Here is a 14512-nt window from a genome sequence, read left to right on the forward strand (position 1 = left end):
CCAGGACAGAATCTGGCGCCCCGACCGGGACTAGAACCCAGGGTGCTGGCACCGCAGGCGGAGGATTAGCCAAGTGAGCCGTGGCATCGGCCTATCATTGTCTTCTTTTTTTTTTTTTTTCTGGAAAATCTTGCCAGCATTATTTAAATTACCTGTTCAGTGTTTACTTTTTAATCTTCCTTTTTTGATCTGTATCCTCTACATCTTCTAATCTCCTTTTTCACTTTCCATCTCTTCGTAACTCTGTTGAATTCTGGATAATTTATCAAAATATAATTTACAGATTTATGTTGCTCTGTTTTGCTATGTTTATTTTGTTATTAAATCATCAGTATGATTTTAAAATTTTAGTTAATATATTCTTCTATTTTGTTCTGATTAAATTTCCTTGCTGTATATGTTTTAAAACTTTTGTACACATATTAAACATTGTTTACATTGACTAGATTTTTATTACAGTATCTAAAGCACTTACAGCTTTATCCTGTTGTCTCTCGTTTCTGCCGTTTCTCATCTATGGGGGTGTTTCCATATGTATATGGTTATTTTTCACTAGGACCTTCTCAGTTTCCTTGGACTTTACTGTTTGAGAGTTCTTTAGGCTAAGATCAGGATTATAATAAAATTATCTAACAGCTACTAGAGTATGATCTTTATGAAATAATAAAACAGATGCTAGTTCCAACAAGGTTGATATTAAAAGTGTTTAACAACTGGTATGGCATGGATACAGAACATCTAAAGAGATGCTGGCTCAATCAGGATAATTGCTAAGTGTAAAATAAAATCCATATGAGTGTACTTGCCTGTGCTAGATAAGCAACAGCATTTTCTGGAATGAAGTAAGTTCCTCCAGAGTGAGTTTGCATTTGGTTTATTTAGATGCCTGGGGACACTTCATGTTCAAGATCACTTTAAATTATAATTTGCCTATAGATGTTCTGGGATCTAAAGTCATATGAGTTTTGGCTGCATACTCTCCCAGTTGCCATCTTTGGGTTCTAAGTGATCTGTGGTCTCACTCCCGTCCAACCTTCTACTGTGTTCATAATTTGTGATTAATTGGTTCTCTGTGTGAGTTCTGGCAGAGAATAGATGATTTCTGGTTAAATCTTACTTTAGGACCTGTTGGAGCCTCAGCTTTAAAGGAGAAAGTTCTATTAGACTTTTTGATTCCTGTACCACTGGAGTCCTAGAAAATTTAGGTACTGTAGTGTCAGTTTACCTTTTGTAAAGGGCCATAAAGCAAAAGCCAGCTACAGAGGAGGACTCCAACAACTCTACATACATTTTCAAAAATGTATCCAAAATTATTTATTGTTTTTAACCTGTTGGAGACTAACCTCATTATTTTTTCTTCCTATTATTGGAAATGAAATTCCTGTGATAATATTTTTGTAATGCAAAGCTAGTTGACATATATTGATTGGCACTGATACCAGAGTCTTTTTGGACAGGACTTAATCTACAAAGTTAAATAGAGGAGTTATGCTTGTTTAATTTGGTGTTCATAGCAATAATGACAAAAATAGCAAAAAGAAAACTAAAGGGTTTTGTTTTCTAGGAAATAAAATGTATACTTTCCTTCTAAATTAGATGTATTTTTTATTGTTTCTGACCAGTACATATGGTTGTAAAACTAGTAGGCTGTGGGGAGCAACTCGGACTAGACTAAGTTACTCGAATTAAGACTTATTCTATGCATCTGCTCTCCCACAATATGGCGCTGGGAGAGGAGTAAACAGCTTCTACGCAGCTACCTCTCGCCAACTTGAGTGATGACCTGCAGGAGCTGATCCTGCTCCTGATTGGAGGAGAGCAGCGTACTCGGCGTGTGGGTAGCAGAGTTGGGATTGGTGGAAGAGGACTATAAAGGAGGAGAGAGACAACATGCACCAGGAACACCTGAGGAACATCTGAGCAGCCCCCGAGAGAGCTGGCTGGTGGTGTGCCACTCCCCTGCGGAAGTGGGGAAAGTGGCAGGGGGCACTGCCCTTCCACGGAGGTGGAAGGGTCGGTAGCCAACCCGGGAAGAACCAGCAGCAAACCCGGGGAGGGCCGAGCAGACAAAAGAACAGCGCAGGGTCCTGTGTCGTTCCTCCGCGAAGAGGGGGAGCGACAGTAGGCATTTTTAAAAAGAGTTAAAGCACTTATCTTAAATGTAAATGATCATAGTTGGAATTGATGGATTGATTATACCATTTAAGAACTTCCAAATATTGACTTTGAGGCTTATTGGTCTGTTCACCATGACATATGGGTGATTTGTAGATAGTCAATGAGATTGTCATGAAATATTCTGAAAGTATAACGTTCTGCCCATCAGAGGTATAGAACCAATTCCCAGGAAGATCTGTCAAATATACAAGGTTTGTTACCTGCAGAAGACCAGGTTGAAAGCATCCAATAAAGTTGCACTCAGATATCTTCAAACTGGGAATGCGAAGTCATTATTGTTGTGTTTTTCGCAGTCAATAGTAAGCAGTTTCATTCTGTAAGTCCATTTTATCAGAAATGGTAGCCCCAAACAACAGTGGGGAAGCAGAATTAGCTCTGATCATAAAGGGATGTAGAAAAATGATATTCCTTGTGTTCCAGTTACGTGGGCAAATTACTCACTCAGAGAATTAGAAGAACATGAGGATTAATTTAAGAGAAAAAGAAAATCAAGTTTCCATTCATATCAACAGGACTTTGAAGGAAGCAGAGAAAAAGCTGCTGTGTTTTTGTTGTGATGATAAACAAAGGCAAAAAGTAACCAAATAAATCTGAGCTCGGAAAAGGATCTTTACTGTAAATCAACTACTCCAGGAAGGATTCTAAATATGTACATATAACATACCATATGTAATATATATTTATATGTCATTATAAATTTATTAAAATGAACATCCAGCTTTCTGACATACCAGCATCAATTCTTCAATAAATGTAAGATATTCTTTTTAAAATGAAGTCTATTTTATGCCTTAAACATATGAGTAATGAAGACTATTTTACAAAGTTCAATTTGGGTAACTTGTGTTAAGACACAAGATGCTCTGATTAATGTATTGTAATGATAGTATTTGCTTTATTATAAATCCATGACACTTTATGTGACTAACAAAGATGTAGCACACAATATTGTCTTCGCATGGCTGCGGTGAGACACACTGATAGCTGACAACAGCCCATTTGCCTGTTTTGAAAAATTTTTCCTAAAGCTCTTGTGTTGCTTGAGTTTTCCCCGACCACTGGTTCTAGAACAGAATGAAGTTAAATAGCCTAACTGTGTCTCTGTCTTCAGATGCAAGTGCAATTTTTTAAACATTTGCACTAAGCTCATCTTAAAAGCAATGAGACAAAAATGAGGAGATTAGTCATACAAAAGGCCAGAAAAATTATGTATTATGGATTAGCTAAATATTGGATTTCTTTATATTTGACTCTAATCAGTTTCAGATTGCAGTTAGTTTTATTTCTGGAAAGAGGACTGAGTGGAGCTGTTTCTTTTGTAGAGTCAGAAGCCGTGGTCGCTCCAGCAGTTCTCAGTCTGTACAATGTGGACCTCTCTGAGGAACCATCAGCAGGGCTGATCATAAATCATAGAGCTTTCTGTTTACCCTATGACTGCTCTTTAAAAACAGGATCAATGCACTTCATTGCTGAAACCTGAAAACAAGTATCTAAGGGGGGTGGGGAGAGTGGCAGAAAGACAATATTAAAAAGGTCAAACGTTAATTCACCTTGGTTCCCAGAAATATTCCTTACAAGTTTTTGATGAAAACAATTTCATAGCCCTTGATGATTACATTGTAACAGGCCCACATTCAGGAACATTAAAACTAGTTACATGCTCATTTTTATTCTAAAAATTCTTAGCTTTTCTAAAGCAACATCTTCCTTTTGAAGTCCAGGGGAAAAATAAAACAACTGACCAATTTCTGGAATACAGATTCTCACATAAATACCGACTAGAAAATTTTTTCAGGAGATAGTTTTTAGCAAAAAGAAGAGTAATATCATTTCCAAGGTGCATGTTTTGTGCAGCATGAAATGTATGAAGTAAAAGAAACTAAAAGATGCATGTTTTTATTCTATTTCACTTTCTTGGCACTTGAATAACAATTATATCACAAACATTCCCTTGCAATTCATCTGTGTAAAAATCCATAAAATAACACCTTCAGATGAAATAGAAAGAAAAAACTTTCCACTTTTATTACTTTAAAATGTATTCCTTGTCCCAGAGCCCACCATTTTCCAAAATATGTGGTTTGAAGAAATAGCATTAACAACTTCTTGCATAAAAAACTTTTATGAAAGCAAACTTTGAGTGATTTTCTGGTAAATCTAATTTATTTAAATTAGCTTTATTTAATTACACATACAGCTGTTCTGTGCCCTGAACAGGGCCCAAGAGACTATTTAAAGTGCTTAAGTCTAAATGTCATGTTTTATCACTGTGTAATATGTAGCAAACTACAGCAAAAAAATTTCACTGTTCACTGGGTAGTACTTCCAGAATACAGCATTATTTTCCTTGTTTGTTTTAATCTTCTATTAGTAGTTATAAAATTACAAGTTAAATGTAAGTAGAACTGACATTCATGCCATAATTCAGGTTATAGTTATTTCCTTGTTGAGAAGGGACTCATTCTGGTAGCTTTAATTACCATCTATATCTAGAGTTTCCAAGATTCATATCCATATTTCTATTTAGTTTCAAGACCCCTACACCCAGTGTCATCACCTTAAATAATCCACAAATCCAAAGAAAATTCATTATCTTTATTTCAACCAGTCCATCTTGTGGTATTCAAACATCATCAAATTGGCTCCACTGAACATTGAGCCTACTGATTCTTGAATGATTTGGCGGACAAAATGGGTAAGAGTTGATATCACTTCTGTTCTCATGGAATGAACTAAAAGCTGTATTACAGCTTACCACATTCAAGAGAACTTGGACTTGAGTCAGATAAATTGAATTTGAATCACAGCCTTACTATTATTGACCCAGTAATTTTGTGCAAATCAATTTTGGAGGTGGTTTACTCAAATATGATCAAACTTCCCAATGATATCTAGAAAATCCAAGAAGAAAATATATGTGAAAATGTTATATAAGGCATAAGGATTTATGCAAATATTAGTAATTCTTAGCCTATTCCTAAAAGAAGAACCCAATGAGGAAGATAGTCCTGAAAATAGAATAAGCCACCTTGTTAATAAAAGAATAGTATATAAGCCTCCACTACTGAATAGTCATCTAACACAAATTGGTTCCATGAAATTTCCTAAGAACTTAACCAATTCCTATGCTAACTAACAATGTAGAAAACAAAATAACTCATGAGCCAGGTAAAGCCAAGCATTTCATGTACAGAAATCTTTAGAAAAGAAGGTTATGTTTCTTGGCAATGTTATAGATCTTTTATGTTAATAGAAATTAATGGGTAATTTACATTGAAGTAGAGGTCAGAAGTATAACATCTCTAACTTACTTATGAAACAGTTTAGATATTGCAATAACCAAGATCAAGGTGTGACTTTTGTCAAATTTTAAAGCTTTTTTTTTCGTTCAAAGGCTCTTCCAATACAATTAAATTGGAATAAGAATCTTTCATAAGTTCCACTGTATTATGCTACCCAGTCAGCCCAGGTGATTGGCTTAAATTGGCACATGAGTGGTTTGGATGGCACACATTTTATGAAGTATTATTTGCTAGCATGACTGTCTTTATATTGGAAGATTTTGTGGATCCCTCTTTATTTGATTTTAGCATGTTTCAGTATCCCCAGAAGTAGTGAAAAAGTTTTATTTCCTAATGGCATTGAACCATATCACTCCTGTAGTAAATCTACAAGCCACATACATCAGCAGTCACTGGTCTTTTCCACTTTGAAAGAGTGGCTAATGAGAATGTCAGAGGAAATTTTTAATCTTCTTTTCCTCTCAAAAAGCAATTCAAAGTCACCTGTGCCATGCATTCAAATGCTTGTCTCCTACATACCCAAAACACTGCCAACTTCCAATCTTCATTGCACTGTCATTGAATTTGTTTGTATGGGTTATATCATCTCCTGCCCCAACCTTTATTCCCCCCAAAATTTGAGGGCTGAGAGTTTTATCTGCTTATCACATTATGTCAGTCTTTTGCAAACAAGCTGTAGCAGGTACCTGATAATCTTGGGGATAATTACTCTTACAGTAATTTGCAACACTAATGATACTTTCCCAGTTTTTTTATGGTGCAAGTGTTTTATGCTTTATTAATTTGCACTTGGTCTTTTCTTTGGTATTTTTCCTCATCTGAGAGTTTTACAGGTCTACTGCTTGTACTGTTCCCTTGAAGAATATTTCCACTCTGAAAGAAGGAAAATGATTATGGTTATACTGAAAAGGCCAGATGCTGCCCTTTATAGGAAAAAATATATTATAAAACTTGGCTTTGTGTCTTTCCAGAATAGGAGGGTAAGTAATAAGTAATGGGAGACTGGTTAAGGAGTTTGTGCCTTAGGTGTATGTACCAATCAGGATATCTACAGTAGGCTGGTGTGCATTTTAGGAATTCTATCAGAGGAGGGGATTAAGTACCTTCAGTGCTAAGTCCTGTGCAAGGTTCAAATTTTCTAGGGAGAGAATAGTCAAGACAAGTTAACACATCCACATAAGATGAAGTTGCTAGAACTATTTTCTTCTGCTATATCTTTGCCTTTTCAAGATTGTGATATCAAATAAAATCATACAATATATTGTCTTAGGAGTCTGGCTTGTTCACTTAGAAATATACTCTTAGGAGTCATTCATTGTTACATGACTCAGCAATTTGTTTCTTTATATTATTGAGTAGTATTTTGTTGATTGATGAATCACGGATTTTTAAATAATTCGTTAAAGGACTTAATGGCTGTTTACAGTTATTTTTGTAATTATGAATAAAGATGCTGTAAGTATTTACGTACAGGTTGGATAAACATGAGTTTTCATTCCCCTGAGATAAAATCTAGAAGTAGAATCATTAGGTCATATGCTAAGTGCATGTGCATCCTATCAAGAAACTGCCAAAATCTTTTCCAAAGGGATTGTATTATCTAATTTTCTTATGACAAAGAACAGAAATTACTACTGCTCTGTATCTTCACCAGCATTTGGAAATTAAAACCCTATTTAGTCATTTCTATGGATGTATAGCAGTATCTCATGGTTTTAATTAGTATTTCTGTATAAAAGGCTAATGATAAGGAGTACATTTTCATATATGTATTTGTCATCTCTTTATTTTCCATGTGAAGTCTGTTTAGATCTTTTTCACATTGTCGGTTTTTCATTTACTTATTGTTGAGTTCTAGGGTTCTTTTTATATTCTGGATCAAGTCCATGCAAGTTTGTAATAGTTTCTTCATGAATGTGGCTTATCTTTTCATTTTTTCCATGTCTTTCACAGAGAAAAACTTTTAATTTGGATACAGTCCAATTTATCAATTTTTTATGGTTTGTAATTTTGGAGTAATATTTAAAAATTTATCCTCAAACACAAGTCCATGAGTTTTATAGCTTTATACTATGTGTTAATTTTAATATCAATTTTTAGTTTTTGTGCATTCTATGATATTTGTGTCGATTTATTTTTGCACATTTGAATGTATTTTTCTGGCACCACTTGCTTAAAGAATTTTCCTTTTTCCATTGAATTGTCTTAGCACCTTTGTCAAACATCAGTTGACTGTGTTTGTATTGGTCTATTTCTAGACTCTATTCCAAAAATTGTCCTGTTTAGCTTTTGTCAAAATAACTTTGTCAAAATTATTTCAATTACTGCACATTATGATAAGTCTTAAAATCAGTCAACAATTGCAGGTTCTCTGATATTGTACTTCTTAGAATTATTTTTGCTACTTGAATTCCTTTGCCATTCCATGTAAATTTTAGAATTAGTTTATTATTATCTTCAAAAAAAGGTTTACTGGTATTTTGGTTCCTATTGAGTTGAATCTATAGATCAAGTCAGGAAGAAATAATGTCAACAATATTGAGTCTTTCAATCTGTGAACATAATGTGTCTCCCTTTATGAGGCATATATATCTACATATGAAATTTTATTTACTTATTTTTATTTATTTAAAAGGCAGAACGAAAGAGTGAGGGGGAAGAGATGGAGAGAGAGAGAGAGAGAGAAAGAGAGAGAGAGAGAGAAACCAAAAGCCCAGGACTCAATTTGTGTCTCCCCTGTAAGTGATTGGCGAGAACCCAAATACTTGAGCCAATTACTGCTCTCTCCAGGGTGCATTAGCAGGAAACTGGAAGCAGTATAGGAAGCAGAGCAGGGACTTGAACTGAAAATTAGTCTGAAAATTTATAATTTCCAAAGTATATTCATGTAAAGGAACCAACCCCTCTAGTCACTTCACTTACAGCATCTGTATCTGTGTTCATCACCCTATAATATAGTCATGTATACATTTTTCTCCTCTGCTTGAGTATCCTATCTCTGTTGGTGTTCCAAGAACCTATTGAAGTTCCAGATACATCTGGTATGGACAAAAGAACAAAGAGAAGAAGTCAAAGCAGAAAAGAGAAGGAGAAAGAAAGAGGAAAAAGAAGGAGTAGAGAGAAGGGGAAGAAGTCAAGGAAAGCAAATTAGGTCACAAATTAGATGTACAAATTCCTAAGCAGACATAGATTACATTCTTTACATTGCCAACTTACTAATATTCCACAGACACCTCAGGAAAGAGGGGAATAGAGCATGAAACTTGCCAATTGAATTCTCCATCTTTTCTAGTCTAAACCATTTCATTCAGGCAACTTAATGTGTCTGGGTAAATGTTGCATCTTTCAGATGTTGCTCCCTATCTGCCCCTTCCCAGACATTTGGGTGATGGTGTTACACATAGGACTTTATGCTAGTTGTGGAGGGGAGCCAGGGCTCTAAACAGCAAATTTATGCTGTGGTTGTTCATCTCCTCCCAGTGTCCCATGGCTGCTGCTGGTGGCTAGTCTGCTGGCAACAACTACAGTTTTGACGTGAAGTCTGCAGCTCGTGGTCTGAAGTCTGGACCTTCTCTTGGCGTGGTCAGGGGCTGGGGCTCTCCTTTCACTCAAGCCACGCCCAGCTCCTGTGGGCCCTGAACACTGCTCTAATTTCCAGTAACATTCTCTTTCTGGCCTCTTGCTTAGGAATTTTGCACCCCAGAATCTCTGTAGAGGCTACCCCACCCTTGCACGAGCTTGCTTGAGGCAAGGTCCACTGCCTCAGTCATCACTATCCTCACCACCACTGGGTGAGTAGTGGGACACCTGGATTCTTTCCTACTATGCAGGAGTCAAGGTGGACCCCAGAATACTACTGTCTACCTAATAAGCTACAGCGTAGATCTATCCAGCATGGTGGCCTCTTCTGCAGGTTGAATGAGAACACATTTGTATGGTTCCACTTGATCCTATATATGACATTTTGGAACTAGAGAAGTTGATTTCAGAATGGACTTGATCAAGAGAAATCAAAATGAAATGAAGAGCTCAATAGATCAAATGACAAACACATTAGAAAGCCTTAAAAACAGAATGGGTGAAGCAGAAGAGAGAATATCGGACTTAGAAGATAGAGCACAGGAAAACATACAGTCAAACCAAAGAAAAGAAGAGGAAATTAGAAACCTGAAAAATATTGTTGGGAATCTACAGGATACTATTAAAAAAACCAACATTCGAGTTCTAGGAGTTCCTGAAGGCATGGAGAGAGAGAAAGGATTGGAAGGCCTTTTTAGTGAGATACTAGCAGAGAACTTTCCAGGTTTGGAGAAGGACAGAGATATCCTAGTACAGGAAGCTCATAGAACCCCCAATAAACATGACCAAAAGAGATCCTCACCACGACACGTGGTAATTAAACTTACCACAGTGAAACATAAAGAAAAGATCCTAAAATGTGCAAGAGAGAAACGTCAGATTACTCTCAGAGGATCTCCAATCAGACTCACAGCTGACTTCTCATCAGAAACCCTACAAGCTAGGAGGGAATGGCGAGACATAGCACAGGTGCTAAGAGAGAAAAATTGCCAGCCCAGAATATTATATCCTGCCAAGCTCTCATTTGTGAATGAAGGTGAAATAAAGACCTTTCATAGCAAACAGAAATTGAAAGACTTTGTGGCCACTCGTCCGGCCCTGCAAAAGATACTTAAAGATGTGCTACACTCAGAAACACAGAAACACGGCCATCAATATGAAAGAAGGGAAAGGAAGAACACCTACCAGTAAAAGAGCATGGGAAGCTCAAAGCATATACTAGAAAATATTTCCGGGAAAATGGCAGGGCAAAGTCACTACGTATCAATAGTCACATTGAACATTAATGGTCTGAATTCTTCAGTTAAAAGACACCGTTTAGCTGACTGGCTCACAGAACACAACCCAACTATTTGTTGCCTACAAGAAACACATCTCTCTAACAAAGAGGCATGCAGACTGAAAGTGAAAGGTTGGAAAAAGATATTCCATGCCAACAGAAACCAAAAAAAAGCAGGTGTAGCCATATTAATATCAGACAAAATAAACTTTAATACAAAAACTGTTAAGAGAGACAAAGAGGGACACTATATAATGATTAAGGGTTCAATTCAACAGGAAGATGTAACTATTATAAATGTATATGCACCTAATTACAGGGCACCGGTCTATTTAAAAGATATGTTAAGGGACTTAAAGGGAGATTTAGATTCCAATACAATAGTACTGGGGGACTTCAATACTCCACTCTCAGAAATAGACAGATCATCCGGACAGAAGATCAACAAGGAAACAGCAGATTTAATTGACACTATTGCCCAAATGGATCTAACAGATATCTACAGAACTTTCAACCCTACATCTACAGACTTCACATTCTTCTCAGCAGCGCATGGAACCTTCTCTAGGATTGATCACATACTAGGACATAAAGCAAATCTCAGCAAATTTAAAAGAATTAGAATCATACCATGCAGCTTCTCAGACCACAGCGGGATGAAGCTGGAAATTAGCAACTCAGGAAACCCCAGAAAGTATGCAAACACATGGAGACTGAACAACATGCTCCTGAATGAACACTGGGTCATTCAAGAAATCAAAAGAGAAATCAAAAACTTTCTGGAAGTAAATGAAGACAACAACACAACATATCAAAACTTATGGGATACAGCAAAAGCAGTATTGAGAGGCAAATTTATAGCAATAGGTGCCTATATCAAGAAATTGGAAAGGCACCAAATAAATGAGCTTTCAGCGCACCTCAAGGACCTAGAAAAACTGCAGCAAACCAAACCCAAATCTAGTAGGAGAAGAGAAATAATTAAAACCAGAGAAGAAATTAACAGGATTGAATCCAAAAAAACATTACAAAAAATCAGCCAAGCGAGAAGCTGGTTTTTTGAAAAAATAAACAAAATTGACACCCCATTGGCCCAACTAACTAAAAAAAGAAGACAAAAGACCCAAATCAATAAAATCAGAGATGAAAAAGGAAACGTAACAACAGACACCACAGAAATAAAAAGAATCATCAGAAATTACTACAAGGACCTGTATGCCAGCAAACAGGAAAACCTATCAGAAATGGATAGATTCCTGGACACATGCAATCTACCAAAATTGAACCATGAAGACATCGAAAACCTAAATAGACCCATAACTGAAACAGAAATTGAAACAGTAATAAAGGCCCTCCCAACAAAGAAAAGCCCAGGACCAGATGGATTCACTGCTGAATTCTACCAGACATTTAAAGAAGAACTAATCCCATTTCTTCTCAAACTATTCAGAACAATCGAAGAAGAGGGAATCCTCCCAAATTCTTTCTATGAAGCCAGCATCACCTTAATCCCTAAGCCAGAGAAAGATGCAGCACTGAAAGAGAATTACAGACCAATATCCCTGATGAACATAGATGCAAAAATCCTCAATAAAATTCTGGCCAATAGAATACAACAACACATCAGGAAAATCATCCACCCAGACCAAGTGGGATTCATCCCTGGTATGCAGGGATGGTTCAACATTCGCAAATCAATCAATGTGATTCACCACATTAACAGACTGCAGAAGAAAAACCATATGATTATCTCAATTGATGCAGAGAAAGCATTTGATAAAATTCAACACCCTTTCATGATGAAAACTCTAAGCAAATTGGGTATAGAAGGAACATTCCTCAATATAATCAAAGCAATTTATAAAAAACCCACAGCCAGCATCCTATTGAATGGGGAAAAGTTGGAAGCATTTCCACTGAAATCTGGCACCAGGCAGGGATGCCCACTCTCACCACTGCTATTTAACATAGTTCTGGAAGTTTTAGCCAGAGTCATCAGACAAGAAAAAGAAATCAAAGGAATACAAATCAAGAAGGAAGAAGTCAAACTATCCCTCTTTGCAGACGATATGATTCTGTACTTAGAGGATCCAAAGAACTCTACTAAGAGACTATTGGAACTCATAGAGGAGTTTGGCAAAGTGGCAGGATATAAAATCAATGCACAAAAATCAACAGCCTTTGTATACACAAGTAATGCCATGACTGAGAAAGAGCTGCTAAGATCAATCCCATTCACAATAGCTACAAAAACAATCAAATACCTTGGAATAAACTTAACCAAGGACGTTAAAGATCTCTACGATGAAAATTACAAAACCTTAAAGAAAGAAATAGAAGAGGATACCAAAAAATGGAAAAATCTTCCATGCTCATGGATTGGAAGAATCAACATCATCAAAATGTCCATTCTCCCAAAAGCAATTTATAGATTCAATGCAATCCCAATCAAGATACCAAAGACATTCTTCGCAGATCTAGAAAAAATGATGCTGAAATTCATATGGAGGCACAAGAGACCTCGAATAGCTAAAGCAATCTTGTACAACAAAAACAAAGCCGGAGGCATCACAATACCAGATTTCAGGACATACTACAGGGCAGTTGTAATCAAAACAGCATGGTACTGGTACAGAAACAGATGGATAGACCAATGGAACAGAATTGAAACACCAGAAATCAATCCAAACATCTACAGCCAACTTATATTTGATCAAGGATCTAAAACTAATTCCTGGAGCAAGGACAGTCTATTCAATAAATGGTGCTGGGAAAACTGGATTTCCACGTGCAGAAGCATGAAGCAAGACCCCTACCTTACACCTTACACAAAAATCCACTCAACGTGGATTAAAGACCTAAATCTACGTCCTGACACCATTAAGTTATTAGAGAACATTGGAGAAACCCTTCAAGATATTGGCACAGGCAAAGAATTTCTGGAAAAGACCCGGGAGGCACAGACAGTCAAAGCCAAAATCAACTATTGGGATTGCATCAAATTGAGAAGTTTCTGTACTGCAAAAGAAACAGTCAGGAGAGTGAAGAGACAACCAACAGAATGGGAAAAAATATTTGCAAACTATGCAACAGATAAAGGGTTAATAACCAGAATCTACAAAGAGATCAAGAAACTCCACAAAAACAAAACCAACAACCCACTTAAGAGATGGGCCAAGGACTTCAATAGACATTTTTCAAAAGAGGAAATCCAAATGGCCAACAGGCACATGAAAAAATGTTCAAGGTCACTAGCAATCAGGGAAATGCAAATCAAAACCACAATGAGGTTTCACCTCACCCCGGTTAGAATGGCTCACATACAAAAATCTACCAACAACAGATGCTGGCGAGGATGTGGGGAAAAAGGGACACTAACCCACTGTTGGTGGGAATGCAAACTGGTCAAGCCACTATGGAAATCAGTCTGGAGATTCCTCAGAAACCTGAATATAACCCTACCGTTCGACCCAGCCATCCCACTCCTTGGAATTTACCCAAAGGAGTTTAAATTGATAAAGAAAAAAGCGGTCTGCACCCTAATGTTTATTGCAGCACAATTCACAATAGCCAAGACCTGGAACCAACCTAAATGCCCATCAATGGTAGACTGGATAAAGAAATTATGGGATATGTATTCTTTAGAATACTATACCGCAGTAAGAAACAACGAAATCCAGTCATTTGCAACAAAATGGAGGAATCTGGAACACATCATGCTGAGTGAAATAAGCCAGTCCCAAAGGGACAAATACCATATGTTCTCCCTGATCGGTGACAACTGACTCAACACCAAAAAGGAAACCTCCTGAAGTGAAATGGACACTATGAGAAATGGTGACTTGATCAGCATAGCCCTGACTGCTAATGGACAACTTAATACATTATCCCTCATAGTATTTTTTTTTTGTCTGTTCTACTTAATATGACTGGTTTAATTCTGTAATTATCACACAGTTATTCTTAAGTGTTGAAAATTAACTGAAATGTGATCCCTGTTAAACATAAAAGTGGGAATAAGAGAGGGAAGAGATGTATAATTTGGGGCATGCTCGGGCTGACTTGCCCCAATTGGTAGAGTTGGAAACATACTAGGGGATTCCAATTCAATCCCATCAAGGTGGCATGTGCCAATGCCATCTCACTATTCCAAGTGATCAATTTCAGTTCACAA

General features: G+C 36.8%; 1 long non-coding RNA gene across 1 annotated transcript in view; it reads left to right on the forward strand.

Moving 5' to 3' along the window:
* Nucleotides 1-411: 411 nt before the first annotated feature.
* LOC127483444 (uncharacterized) overlaps nt 412-14512 on the forward strand; it is a 38787-nt gene continuing 24686 nt past the window's right edge. The window contains exon 1 of the long non-coding RNA XR_007909669.2: nt 412-6460. This is a non-coding gene — a long non-coding RNA (uncharacterized lncRNA). The remainder of the gene's footprint in view (nt 6461-14512) is intronic.

The sequence above is a fragment of the Oryctolagus cuniculus genome, chromosome 13, assembly GCF_964237555.1.
Source record: "Oryctolagus cuniculus chromosome 13, mOryCun1.1, whole genome shotgun sequence".
NCBI lineage: Eukaryota > Metazoa > Chordata > Mammalia > Lagomorpha > Leporidae > Oryctolagus > Oryctolagus cuniculus.